Source organism: Triturus cristatus, chromosome 1_1 (genome assembly GCF_964204655.1).
Source record: "Triturus cristatus chromosome 1_1, aTriCri1.1, whole genome shotgun sequence".
NCBI lineage: Eukaryota > Metazoa > Chordata > Amphibia > Caudata > Salamandridae > Triturus > Triturus cristatus.
In genome coordinates, this window is record NC_140579.1 from 333,108,674 (window position 1) to 333,123,881 (window position 15,208).

Here is a 15,208-nt window from a genome sequence, read left to right on the forward strand (position 1 = left end):
GTCATGTAATTATTGCAAAAAACCTGGCCACTTTGTCAGGGAGTGTCCCGTATTAAAAAACAATATAGCAACAGGAAAAACACAAGCCCGTCCTTATGCTCCACGGAACACTGAGACCGCAGCCCCTGCGGTGCAGGCCAGACCCCCCCTACTAACGCCCCCGCACAAACTCAAATGTACCAACGCAATGATGAAATATACCCCGAATATCCTGAATACTCGTGAAAGGGCCTAGAGAGAGAAAAAGACTTGCCCCTGCTTCCTGTCATGGTGGACCAACGTGGCCCCTATGTACAAGCACACATTCTGGGGCAAGACAGAAAATTCCTCCTTGACACAGGGGCCAGTAGGACAACAATAAACCATGATGAGGTCCCAGGGATACCTCTCTCCGGCTCACATAGTATTTCCTTGGGTTTTTCGGGAAAAACAGTAATAAGTAAGGTCTCACAAAATGTTTCCATAGGAGTAGGTCCCCTAACACGTACTACAGATCTAGTGTTAACAAAGACCTGCCCCGAAAATCTATTAGGCATTAAGACACTGAAAGAACTGGGTGCCGGGATATGTTGCTCCCCAGAAGGTGTCAGGTTATACCTGCGAGATTTCAAGGGCTGTTTCCTGGAAAAGGAACTGGATGCCAGACTTAAAGTCATTCCGCCAACGTTGTGGGCAACTAGCCCCACAGACGTAGGCTGTATGGACATCACACCTCACAAAATTACACTAAAGGAAGGTGTGGTTTTGCCACGAATCACAGTATAAAATACCACCTCAGGCTGAGCGAGCATTAATGCAAATAATAAATGACTTGATTGAACAAAAGGTAGTAATAGAGACAGATTCCAATACTTGCAACTCGCCTGTTCTTCCAGTTCTTAAACGAACAGACCCAACTGCCGAACCTGTATATCGTTTGGTAGTGGACCTGCGAGAATTAAACAAATGTGTTGTGCCACAATACCCTGTGGTACCTGACATAACATCACTTTTGACAGCAATAGACCCTAAAGCTGTTTTTTTCACTGTCATAGATCTGAAAAATGCTTTCTTCAGTATTCCCATTCACGAGGATAGCCAATATCTTTTTGGATTCTCGTTAAATGGGCGGAGCTTAAGATTTACGAGAGCTCCACAGGGCTTTACAGAAAGTCCCAGTATCTATAGTCAAGCCCTGAAGAGGCAGCTGGACAGCATCCAGATGCCTGAAAATACCACGCTCATCCAATATGTTGACGACATCCTGGTTACAGGCCAGTCAGAAACAGAGTGCGAGAAAGCCTCCCTCCAGGTTTTACTGTTTCTTGCAGACAAGGGACACAAAGTATCTCCCTCTAAATTACCGTTCTGTGCACAGCAAGTGGCCTACCTTGGGCACTTGCTGTCCAAGAATGGTAGACAACTTACACAGGAACTAATACAGTTAATTGCCACTATTCCACGTCCAACAACACAGAAAGAAGTACGTGCCTTCATTGGCTTAACATCATATTGTAGGCAGTGGATTCCTCAGTATGCTCATTTGGCCAAACCTTTGATACAACTGACCACTTTGGAGGCCGGTTTATCGGCATCTTTGCCATGGACAACTGAGCATAGAGGCCTTTGAGCAACTAAAGCAAGCACTGTGCCAGGCCCCAGTCCTGGCCACTCCAGATTACACCAAATCCTTCACACTATTTGTAACAGAACGAGGTGGCACAGCACTGTCAGTGCTCACACAGGACCAAGCAGGAAGGAATAGGCCCTGTGCCTACTTTTCAAGTACATTAGACCCAGTAGCACAGGCCCTACCTGCCTGCCTGAAATCTGTAGCTGCTACAGCTTTAGCCATCAGACAAAGTGATGCCATTGTCCTAGGACACCCCCTGACAGTACTTGTACCACACGCAGTGGAACTCCTACTCAACAGAACACAAACACAGCATCTTACAGTAGCCCGATTAACGGGATATGAGCTGACATTATTCCAGCCACACAGAGATAAGGAGGTGTAACACATTAAATCCTGCTACCTTGCTACCTAATGACACAAATGATGAAGATGCACACAACTGTATTAGAATGATAGAGATTGTCACCAAACCCAGGCAGGACTTGACTGATGTCCCGCTATCAGATGTTGATGTTACTCTTTGTGGATGGGTCATGCATGCGGACTAGTACAGGAGAGTTAACGGCAGCTTATGCCATAACCACTGATAGCAGAGTCATAGAAACAAACAGAATAGACACCCTTTCAGCCCAAGCTGCAGAATTAATAGCCCTCACACAGGCTTGTAGGTGGGCGAAAAATGTGAAAGTAAACATTTACACGGATTCGCAGTATGCCTTTGGGGTCGTTCACAATTTTGGGACTCTATGGAAAGAAAGAGGTTTTCTGACCTCCCATGGAGCCAAGATACAACATGGACCTTTAATACAGGACCTGTTGGATGTCATACACCTGCCAGCGGCAATAGCAATATTGAAATGTAAAGCCCACACCAAAGTTACAGATGATGTTTCCAAAGGAAATGATCTTGCAGATCAAACTGCCAAACACACGGCCCAGACAGCAGCCATTTCCCACACAATTCAACAGAATACAGTTCTGGTAGTAAGAGACCCCTCCAAAGATGTCATAGACATACAGGCCCACGCCACCCCAGAGGAAAAGAAAAAATGGACTGAAGCGGGAGGGACAGAGACTGAACAGGGGTGGGTAACAAGAGACAAAAGACTGTGGTTCCTACCCGATTCAATGGTGCCCATAATCATAGAAACTACACATAGCCCAGCACACCTCGGTGAGAAAGGAATGTTAGACAGCTTACGACCATTATGGCACAACAAAAACTGGCAAGCTGCTGCAAAACAAAGTCAGAACCTGTATGATATGTTGTCAGTTCAACCCAGGGAAAGGGGTGTCTATAGAACAAGGTGGATTTCACCCTCCTGAACATGCTTTTGAGGTCCTACAAATGGATTACATACAAATGGATAGATGTAGGAGACAGAAATACGTGCTAGTGGTTGTATGTGCCTTGACTAGGTGGACAGAAGCCTATGCCGTACCAGACTACACAGCAGAGACAACAGCGAAACAGCTGGTCATGGAATTTTTCCCCAGGTATGGGTTGCCCCGAATAATATACTCTGACAATGGACAGCCTTTTTCTTCTAAATTGATGGAACAAGTGTCCCTATTGCTAGGATATACTTGGAAGTTCTATTGTGTCAGGCACCCACAAGCAGCAGGTTTAGTCGAAAGACACAATCAGACACTGAAGACAAAAATAGCCAAAATATGTGCGGAAATGGGTGTAGATTGGGTCACAGCCATGCCGGTAGCCCTTTTCTACATGAGAATGGTAGCACATTCAAGGACCGGTCTATCTCCTTATGAGGTAGTCTATGGCAGACCTCCTAACATGTGGGGCACACCTAGACCTAAGTCTATCACGGATACTGACAGTAATATGTTGACAGATTATCTTGCCGCCATGATGTCTGCACTACGCTCTTGTCGTTCACAGGTGGCGGCTGCCTTTCCAGATCACACCAATCCCGAAGAGCATGCGATAAAGCCAGGGGACTGGATTTTGGTCCGAAATTTTGATAGGACATAGCCTTTGGAGCCCAGGTGGAAGGAGCCCAAATTGGTCCTCCTTACTACGCGGACAGCAGTAAAGGTTGAAGGAAGGAAAGGATGACTTCATGCCAGCCATTGTAAAAAGTACTTTGGGGATCCTGAGAACATTGTTCAAAAGAAAGATAACACAAACTATTTACCCCCTCTCTTGGATCCGACCCCCCAAAAAACTTACAGTTCTAAATTACGGTCTGCCAAAGTAGCTCAAGTTTGATCAATTAAGTCCAGATTGGTACAGACCAACTGGTGAAGCGGTCAGACAATGACTACTGCGGTAGGACAGACTTCCTGGGGGCCGACTAAAAAGGCAATAATGAAAAATAAGTACTGCAAAATGTTACGTAGCAGATGTATAATTACTTTGATAGTTTTGTTTTTGATATGTGCTATATTGACATGTGTGGGGTGGATATTACATGTTGCTTTTCCTTCGAAGACACCATCACCACACCAACAAGGACATGTCAATACAACTACAGAACACACGTACCTCACTTTACCCTCCCACGAGCAGAGTCACAGGCTGGCCTTACAGAATAATACCTTTATACAGATGTTACATCATACACATCAGGTCAGCAACACCACAAAGTGTTGGGTCTGTGGTCGCCTTCCGGCACACCAGAGTAAAGGCGGAATGCCGCTCTCTCCCCTAGCCTTCTCCTATAATGGGTCATGTCAGGCTTGGGATGCCCTAATGGTGGTCAGGGACGCCTCCTTGATTTGCCCGGAGGAAAAGAATTCTTGTAAAAATGGATGGCCATGGGGAAATTTGAATGCTGTCATGAACAAGGCCTGTTACCCAGATGAAGAGGGGGACCCCCAAGCAAGAGGTTCTGCTTTAGAGAGTGAAGAATATCGGACAGGCAATGAAACAGTAGCATTCCAGATATTGAACAACAGGCCCAAAAAGAATAATGGTCCTCCCTCTATATTGGTAACACCTACTAAAGGCCATCTGTGTATCAGAAAGAATGGATCCCTGAAATTAGGACACAGTGACTGCTCCACGATACTAGATTTTGTGGATTGGGATAAGTCTTCATTTGTAGCGTCCCGCCACACTTATTTTGTATGTGGCTCCACAGCCTACTTTCGGTTACCTCAAGGGTGGGGTGGCACATGCTACATAGCATTTCTCCTCCCACCAGTTTTCATAGCGCCCCCTTCATATCATAGGGACCTCCAGCTATATCAGCACAAGCGAAAGAAAAGAACAATTGATACCTCAGGGGTTGACCAGACTGAAACAACTTGGGAACAATATACTGATTTTAATAGGGGATTCTTCTTTTTCATAGGCCCTGTACAAAATAGTAAATTAATACGTAGGCTTACCAGGACTCTGGAGGCTGTCATCAATCAGACCATATCTGCCCTTGGAAACCTGACTGAGGAGCAGACAGCCATAAGGATGGTAACTTTGCAAAATCGTCTTGTTCTTGACGTCATACTGGCTGACCGGGGTGGAGCATGCAGATTGATACGATCTTCCTGCTGTGTATATATACCTGATAACTCGCCGTCAGTTTATGCAGCAATTTCCAAATTGCACAAAATGGCTTCAGACTTACACCAAGAACCTGGCTCATGGACACTAATGGGATGGTTGTGGGGCATATTGTCAGCATGGGGTTGGAAGGTGGTTTCTGGACTAGGTCTCGTGTTGATGGTGATATTGTCCTGCTGTCTCTGTGTCCAATGTGGCCCCGCTTTATGCGGTCTCTGTGCCACATGCCTGATGCCTAAGCCAATTAATAGAGCGAGAGAAAATGAGAAAATTATGTTGCAGGCCCATGTGGATGGCCTCATGGCTATGGATGTGATCTAAAAGAAAGGGATACATTTAGCTTGGGGACAAGGAGGGAATGAGGAAATCAAAATTAAAAGACCGCTCCCGGCTCTGTCCCCTCACAAACTTCCCTTTCTCATTGTGCTCTAAAACAATTCTATACAGCATCCATTTTGGACACGGCATCCATTTTAAGAATTCATGTCAGCTTGCCCAGGGTCAGCCAGTTCAAGTATCTCCTCATACTGCAGCTGGTTTTCAGACAGTAACCTTCACGCATTTTTGTGGTTAAGCCGATTCTAAAAAAATGGGCCCACCATCTTCCTCTTTTCTAAGAAAAGCAAGTTTATCTCGTATCTCTTCAAGGCCGGCTGGCCAAGGGCCCACTGGGGCCTCGCAGAATGTCACGTAACTCAGTTCTCTCCAAGGTTGTCTGTTCATGACTCGCTCACCACATCCTTATCTTTCAGTCACACAAGCCCCCTCTCCCTCTGACAGCATCCACCAGAGTTGTTTTATTGAAAAATGTGCTGATCTGTGTGTTTTTGCATATACGTCTTGAGCAATGCTAACTTGTAACGTTTTTTTTCCTTTGACGCAACCAGGAGGGCCCCTCCCCAGGAGTTGAAAGTGTACTGTGATATGTATAAAAGCTGTACTCTGTGAATTAAGCCTCAGACCACTCCTGATCCTTTCATGGTGATGGTGTTTGTTCTCCATTAACCCGGGTTACTGAATAAAGGCCCATTTTAACTCTCACACCACGGACTCCTCAGTTCATGATTTCATTTATATTGATAATTTATAGAAATTCAGATCTGGTAATTGATTTATTTACCACAATGGTGACACCACTTCTGTTCTGGGGGATCTTCGCGCACTGTCAAGTGGACAGGGGATGGTAGATCTGTGCCAGGCAGACGGTCACGCAACATATGAGTCAGGTGTTACCCTCGGGGGGAGTTCCCAGAAGTCCTGGCGTGCCAGGCAAGTACTCCGCCAAAGGGTTTAAACCCAAGGTTGGGAAGTCAGGTTCAGGATCGGCCGGACCTAGAGGGAAGGACAACTGTAAGCAGTGTCCTGACCTATGTAGCTGCTAGGGGCACCACTCTAGTTGGGAGGGTGCCAGACTCTGGAATGGGGTGCAGAGGGAGGGAGTCCTCGCCTCTGACCCCGGTGCAACCTGAGGGGTTAAACCCTAGGTTGGGAGAACAGTTCTTGGAAAGAAGTCCTGAACTGGCAGGAGAGTTGTGTTATGAGGGTGCCTCTCCGAGGAAGAGAGGATGGAACCCTAGAAGAAGAGGTAGGGGAGGAGAGCCTCGCCCGTGACTTGGTCAGCTTGAGGGTGCAGACCCTAGACTGGAGGATCAGTGGCAGTCTAGAACTGCCCTGATGAGGGGTAGAGTGGAGAATGGCTACTATGTGCCAGGGGTTACTACCCCCCACTCTGTGGATGGGCAAGGACCAGTGGCATCTGGGTGGCCTGGGGCCTGGTCCTCGCCGCGGACAGCTAGGGAGTACCAGTGGGGTAGCCCGTTGGTCCAGAGAGCTTTTACAGAGGGAACCACGTGGGTTCAGAGTGGCATAGAACTGGAGGGTGTCCCTGCCGTTGCGGACCCGCGTCCGGGTTCTATCGCCCAAAGCAGGGAAGCCCATCACGGTGGTGATTGGTCTTCCCTGCGTTTTGGCTGGAAGGGGGTTGTGTTGGATTTGGCCCTTTTGGCAGGTTCACCCCTAAACTTTTTTGCATTTATCCTAGCCTTTTCCATATGTAGTGTTAGTGGTTTTAGACCCCTAGGCACTTTAGTACTGTGTCCCAGTGTAAAGTGCGTGCGCTCTGTGTTACATTTAGTGAGACTGGCCAGCCCTCCCATAGGAATGCATGGGGTATATGTGTGTCCATGGTAATTCCTGGTGAGAGAAGTGCAGGGTCAAGTTTAGTATGTGCGAACTTGTGAGAATAAATGCTGTGCAATGGTGTGCACAGATTTATTGTGACTGGTGGAGAAGTGCCCCTTTTAGAAGTTGGCATTTCTGGGTACAGTGTGATGTGGAGTGCATGTCTGGCTTGTGATTGACAGGTGCTGGATGGTGTGGGGAATTCCAGGAGCCAGGATGGGTCTGCCCGGTGGTGAATGGAGAGATCTGCATGTAGATGGGAGGGAGGAGTTGCACCTGGGACCTGAATAGGGCTGTGCCTTCCCTACACAATGCTGGCTCCACCTCCTGTGGTGCGTCTGATGTCCCTAGCCTATACTGTGAATAGGGAGAGGGGCAGAGCAAAACAAAGTGCTCCAGAACCAGTTGTAACTGGTTCTCCCCTTGCCCTACAGTTTGTGACAAAGGAAATGTGTGTATAAGAAGGGGCTGTGACCCCATGAGTGTTCTCTGCTGCTCCTGACTTGAGGGGGGCCTGCTGCTGCCAGGCTCCAGGAAGAACCGCCACAAGGGACTGCCTCCCTGCTGGAGGGCCCTGTGAGCTGGCCTGTCTGGGCCTAGCCTTTGCCCCCCTTCATTCTCAAATACTTTCGCTGGACTTTGGGGCTGCAGCACCTGTGAGCGCTTTATTTTTTTATTCTGAAGAAGCGCTGGATCTTCCTTTCCTGAGGAGCACTTAATTGTGGTGCCTTTCTTTAGTGGAGCAGCGATTCTATTGGTTGGCTGCAGCACGAAGCTGCAATCATCTTTGTAAGGGAATCCCTGGCGTGGAGATTCACCCGCAATCCGACTTATTTTTGGCGCGGGAGCCCACCCCGCATATCTGCCGTTTTCCATACCCCTAGCGGATGCCCACCCCGCTAGGTACTTTGTGCTGTTTTAATACCCCTAGTGGGTGCCCACCCCACCAGGGACTTTGTGCTTAATAACGGGAGCCTACTCCGTGTTGTGCTGGCGGAAGCCTGGGTCCCGAAGGAATCACCACCGCTGGCCCGGGGGCTTACGTGAGAGTGCCGCGCTGACATTGGCTAAAGCGCCTATGAGCCTGGAGGCTCGTCGCAAGGGCCGTGCTGCCCTTGGCTAAAGTACCCATGAGCATGGAGGCTTGTCGCAAGGGCCGCGCAGCCATTGGCTAAGGCACCCCTGAGCCTGGAGGCTCAACTCATTGGCTGGCCAGCAACACAGCACCTCGAGCCAGTGGAGCTTTCCAGAGGTGAGGCTGCGCCGTACGGAATCGAGACTAGTTGGAGGTCTCCACTGCCCCGCACATCAGAAGGTACTGGTGCTGGGGGGGGGGGGGGGGGGGGGGGGGGATCTGTGTGTCCGGATGGGCTGTGGCTGGCCGCCTTTCCCTACAGAAGAGTGATCTCTAGCGCCAGCACGTCCCACGCTACGGCGGGGATTCTTGAGGCCTAATATCCCCTCCTTACTTTGGTTTCACAGCGGCGCCGCAGTTGCGGGCCGCTGCAACGTTTTGGCATTTCTTTCCTTTAGTTCTGAGTCCTGGAGGGGACTCCAACGCCCCAGTACTTTGCTGACCTCACCGTTTTTTCCTTAGAAGCGCGTTTCATAACTCACGTCCTTCTCATGGCGGGATAGCTTTAATCGTGGCTAAATGGAAGATTAAAACAATGTTTGAATAACATATCTGAGTGAGTATTCACCTCATGATAATACTACAAATTGTTTTTTTAATAATTTTATTTTGTTCCAGAGTAACAGAAACAGCCGTTATAAGAAAATTGCTTCACAAATTCATCTGGTCACAACAAGCCCCCCAAATATACATACCCATTTTCCGTTTCCTTGCCCCCTTTGCTGAATACAAACTCAATTCTAAATTAAATAAATTATGCATTTTGGCACGCCAACGTTCAAACGGAGGGGCCTAAGGTTGAAGCCAATCGGAAGCAATACACAATCGAGCAACAGCCATAGCAATAAAAATCAAAAAACCATGTTTATACAAAGGATACCCCTTTTCTACATCTGGCCCAATTCCTATTAGCATTAAGGCTGGGGTAATATTAATCGGGGTCCCAGTAATCATAGACAAAAAATGTTCTATATCAGTCAAGTACCAAGACAATTTTACACAATTAAAAAATATATGAAGACTATCCGCATTATGCTCCTCACAACGAAAACATTTCCCATCATGCCCACCCCCCACTTGAACATACATGCTGGAGTAGAATACGAACTGAAGATCGTTTTAAAAAATTGTGCTTTCAAATTCCAGATAGAAGAGTTTCCCTGGATCTAACAATAGCACTCTATTGATATACTATGTTCCCCCAGAATAATAGACCATTGAGCATTGTGCTTCTCCAAATCGTCCGTTCTAAAAGATAGTAATATTTTATAAAGCACACCTATTTTCTCCTGCCGTCTTATGGCCTCTACAAGTGAGTTTGATGTCAATACCACATTCTTGCGACTAAGAAAGTCACGAATTTGGAGAAATTAAAAGAATTGGGAATTAGGCAAATTATATTGTCTCGCTAAGTCTTCATACGTAGGGAACAGTCCCCCAGCTTGATAAAAATCTCCTATCTGCACAATGCCCTTATTCCTCCATCCAAATGCAACCCTATCCCAAGAAATAGGGAGAAGAATATTTAAAGCATTCGTGGGCGTATAGTAAGTTAACCCTGCCAAAAAGCATAGCTTGCGTATTTTCTTCCATACTTTTTTTTTTTTTTAATTCTTTTTATTTGCAGTTTTCAAAAACAAACTTAAAACAACATCACTCACTATTGTGTACATATGACAAGCAATGACGATACGCCTCCATATCGAGCAGCTCATCACAATTTGGGTACCATCACACGTACTCAGTGCTACATTATCAAGTGCGTGGCATACAGGAGCCGATCGACCCATCCCGCCCGCATGCGGCATCATAAACCAGTTCAGCACCCAAAATAGTCCCCCCGAGAAGTACGGTCATCTCCATCTTGCGTCCGCCTTAGGGAATAGTATCGAGTCACAGCACCTGCAGTGTAGCTTGCTCCAACCATTGTGTGAAAGGCCCCCAAATGTCCTTAGGTCGTGAACGCAGCGGCATAAGCTCCCAGTACAGGGCAAGTTGTGTCCGACAATAGACTGCGCTCGTGACCCACGCACGAATGCTAGGTGACGTAGCAACTCCCCAGTGCATCGCAACTTGTCTTCTAGCTAATAACAATAGCATCGCTGGCAGCTTGCGGTGCTTGGGCTTAATCATGTGCAAAATACCAAGCAGCGCAGCCTGCGGGGTGCACGGGATCTGTAGGCCAGTGAGTTCGCATATAATCTCTACTACCCTTTCCCAGAATGACGACAATGTAGGGCAGTGCCATGCCATATGCAAAAAGGTGGCGCCATGAGTGTAGCAGCGCCAACATTCATCCGTGTCTCTTAAACCCATTCGGTGCAGTCGACTAGGGGTACGGTAGGTCATGTGTATATATTTGAAGTGGATCAGGCGCAGCCTGTAGTTGGGGGACAAAATCTCAAGATTCTTACAGCACAAGTCCCAATGTTGTTCCGAAATATCCATACCCAACTCCGCCTCCCACAAGCCCCGCGCCGCAGGAAGAACCACGGGATGGCAAGTCTGCATTTGCACATACAAGCGGGATATAAGTTTGCGCCCGGACTCCACAGCTAGTACATTTTCCAAGGCAAGCAGGGCCGGCGGCGGCGCCGGGAACGCAGGAGACAGCCTCCGGCACGAGTGACGGAGCTGATAGTAAAGAAGCGTGTCCAGCATCATCGGAGCCTCTGCATTACACATCTGCTCCGTAGTTAGGAAGGTGTCTCCCGGAAACAAATCGCCCCCAGTGCGGAGACCCAGCTCTTCAGCGCGCTCCCCGGTCTGCATGCTGCGCAGCGGCGGCCACATCGGATTCCCGCGCAGGGGCACAGAAGGTGAATAAAGAAGGTCAAGTCCGGCCCTCCGCCGCAGCCCATCCCATGCCCACCTGAGTGCGTGTACCGGGTCTATGTCCGCGCATCTCCGGGTGTGTGGCACGTAAAGCGCCACATTCAGCGGCAGCGGTGCTACTCTGTCCGTCTCTATCGCCACATGTGGTTGAAACGGTGTGGGATGCGCCCAGTAATGCAGGAATTGAGCCTGTGCACAGTAAGCATATAAGGAGAAGTCCGGCGCTGCCAAGCCTCCCTGTCGCTGTGGGAGAGTCAGGGTCTCCCATGCCACCCTCGGTTGCTTACCCCCCCCAGGCAAGCTCCACCATCTGCGAGCGTAGCCGCCGCAAAAAATGTGCAGTCAGGGATAGAGGAATATTCCCAAACAGGTAGAGGAGTTTGGGCAGGATCACCATTTTGGCCACCGCAATTCTGCCAGCCAGCGAAAGGGGCAAGTGCTTCCAGCGGTCGACCCTCTCCTCCACCCAATTCATCACCCGTCCATAATTCTCCGTCCATATTTGCTGTTTATCCGTGCTAATCCAAATCCCCAAGTATCGCACCGGGCCAGTGGCCCATTTCAGCGGGCAATCTGGAGTAAAGCGGGGAGTCCCGGACGTCAGGGGCATAATTACCGACTTCTCCCAATTTATATTCACCCCCGATAGTTGACCATAATGCATCAGTTCTCCTGTCAGAGGGGAGAGGTTCGTCTGAGGATCAGTGACATATAACGTGATATCATCAGCATATAGTGAGATCGTCAGTGCCCTCGACGAGAACCCAATGCCTCTAGCCGCGTGATGCTGCCTAATGCGAGCAGCCAGAGGCTCCACGGCGATGGCAAAGAGCAGAGGCGATAGGGGACATCCCTGCCTGGTACCCCTCTGAATCGCAAAGGGTGCCGAGACGAGCCCGTTAACTCTCACCCTGGCAGTGATGCCAGTATAAAGCAGCCTAATGTAGCTAATGAAGGCTGCACTCACACCCATGCGCTGCAGCAGCGGAAACAGGAACCCCCATTCCAGGGAGTCGAACGCTTTGGTGGCGTCCAATAGCACCGCCGCAGCCTTAACATGTGGGGCCAAATAGTGTAGTACCCCAAAGAGGGTACGGAGGTTGTGAGAGGTCGATCTGCCCGGCACAAAGCCAGACTGGTCCGGACGGATCATGATGGGCAGCACCGGCTGTAGCCGAGTGGCCAGCATTTTCGCAAAAATCTTTGCGTCAGTGTTAATTAATGACAGTGGCCGGTAGGAGTCGCATTGTTGGCTATCCTTGTCTGGTTTCAGGAGGGTGACGATGACAGCCTCTCTAAGCGACCCAGGGAGCACACCTGACTCGAACGCCTCCGCATACATCGCCAACAGCCGGGGGACCAGGAGATCTGCGTACTCCTTGTAGAACTGCGCCGGCAGTCCATCCGGGCCCGGCGCTTTTCCGGCCGCCAACGAGCCTATGGCCTCCCGCACATCATCAGCCTCAAAAGGCCGATCGAAATAGCCTTGTTGGTGCGCATTGAACCAGATAAGCTGTACAGTATCCAAATATTCAGCAAGCTCCACCGGCGTGCGGGCCACCCGCGACCTGTAGAGGTCTTTGTAGAAGGTCCGAAACGTATCCAGGATTTCAGGGGGAGTGCATACAGTGTCCCCTCCCTGTGTCATCACTGAGGATATGAAGGGAGATGGTCTTTGAGCGCGCAGGAGCAGGGCGAGCGTTCTACCCGGGCGGTCCCCCTCACCATATCTACGGGCCACAGCATGCTTAGTCAGGAACTTAAGTTCCCTGTCAGCCTCCTCCTGATATTCAGTGAGCGTTGTGCGAGTTTCGGCCAAAGTGGCCGTCGAGGGGTCCGAGCAGTATTGCACCTCTAAGGAATGTAGGCGATCCTCTAATCTGCCTAGCGAACACCTGATAGTCTTTAGGACCCTGGCCTGCCCCGCTATGCAGTGGCCTCTTATCACCACTTTAAAGGCGTCCCACAACGTGCCTAGAGAAGCGACAGATCCCTCATTCAGTTCAAAATAGTCAAGTATTTGCTGATGAATCTCTTCCCGAAACACCTGATCTGTCAGGGCAAGTGGTGGTAGCCGCCACGTGAAGGGCGTGATGTATGGTTTGGGGACAGTCAGAGTTAGTTCGACAGGAGAATGATCAGAGAGGGTACGTGCCCCGTGAGTGACTGCGGAGACCCATGCATGCACCTGCGGGGTTAAGAGCCAGTAGTCCAAGCGGGACAAGGCACCTCTGTGCGGGGTAAAGCAGGTGCCTTCCCGAACCGCGGGGTGCAGCACGCGCCATGTGTCTAATAGAGTGTAATCCGTCATTAGGCCCCGGATGATGCCAGCCGCTAGCGGATGATGTGTGCGTGCCACCCCCTCCCTATCCAGCTCCAGTGAAAGTACAGCATTGAAATCACCACCCCACAAGCAAGCACCCCCACCCAGGGATTGCGCCAGGTGCCAGACATTCCGGAAAAAAACAGGGTCATCAGAGTTGGGGCCATACACATTAATCAAAGTGATCGGCATATGAAAGAGCTGTCCGAGTAATATGATGTATCGCCCATCCGAATCAGCTTGCACTTTGAACGTCTGCCAGGGAAGGCCTTTACGGATAAGAATGGCCACTCCACGGGAGTAGTTGGAGCAACCCGATGTGTGTACCTCTCCCCATCGTGCATGTCTGAGCTTGTCCCCGGAGGCACGGGTCAAGTGGGTTTCCTGTAGGAAACATATATCGATTTGGTGTCGCGTCAAATGTGCATGGGTCAAGCGTATTTTGCGGTGATCGTTAAGACCACGGATATTCCAGGTAAGGCAGCGCAGTGCGGTCAGGGCGGCCTGTGCGTGCATTTCTCATGGAAGCGTGTGGTCACCGAGGGACCCAGAGGAAGGGCCCACCCGCAGGTATCCCGCCCTCCCGTCTTGTGAGTCTGCAACCACAGTAAGTCTGCCCGTGTCTGGACTGCATCGTCATGTAGTGGTGTAGCCAGAAAGTGTAGTGATGTAGAACCAACCAACAATAACCCCATCCCCCCCCCACCCACTCCAACCCCCCAATCAGGTTGAGATAGCATCCCCCCCACCACCCCCCCCAACTGGAATTGTCTTTCCATAGTATCTCGGGAATCATCCCACAGGGGCGTGGGGTCACCGGCTCACTCCCCAGTCTATCAACGACCGGGTGGCCGGACATTTCCGCCTAGCATTGAAATCAGTATCTCAAGGTACAGCCTGGAAGTCCCTGCATGCTTCTCATCACAGGTTTCCGCACGGTACTAGTAGCGTTAATCGTGCATGAACAGCCCAGTCTCAGGGGCGGGCCCATCACCCTCTGCAGGTCTCAGGAACACCCAGCGTTGGGCAGAGGGCGCGTGTGCCTTTGTATCATATTATTCAATGTCACTTAGCTGTCCCATCGGCGGATTCTCATGGTCATCTCTCTTCTCCCGTTGCGAACGTTCCGTCTGTCTCGCAAACTTGATCGCGTCCGCCGCCGTAGTGAATACCATGGGCTTCCCTTTATGATGGATACGCAGCTTGGCCGGGTACAGCCTTGCATACTTAGTCCCCACCTTCTGGAAGATTTTCTTGGCCGGTATGAATTCGCGCCGGGCGGCCTGCACAGCCTGCGTAAAATCCGGAAACAAGGAGATAGCCATGTTTTGAAAAGTTAGTTCCCCCTTTTCACGTGCCAACCGCAGGATGGTATCTCTGTCCCGGTAATTAAGAACCCGGGCCAGGATTGGCCGCGGCGGAGCCCCCGGCACCGGCCGTGGCCCCAGCGTGCGATGTGCGCGTTCAACCAAGAACATGGCCGACAGTCCCTCTCCAAAAAGTTCACGGAACATGTCTTCAACAAATAGTTCCATATTGCCAATGTTAGTGGATTCGGCAACCCCAATAATTCGTACATTATTTCGGCGG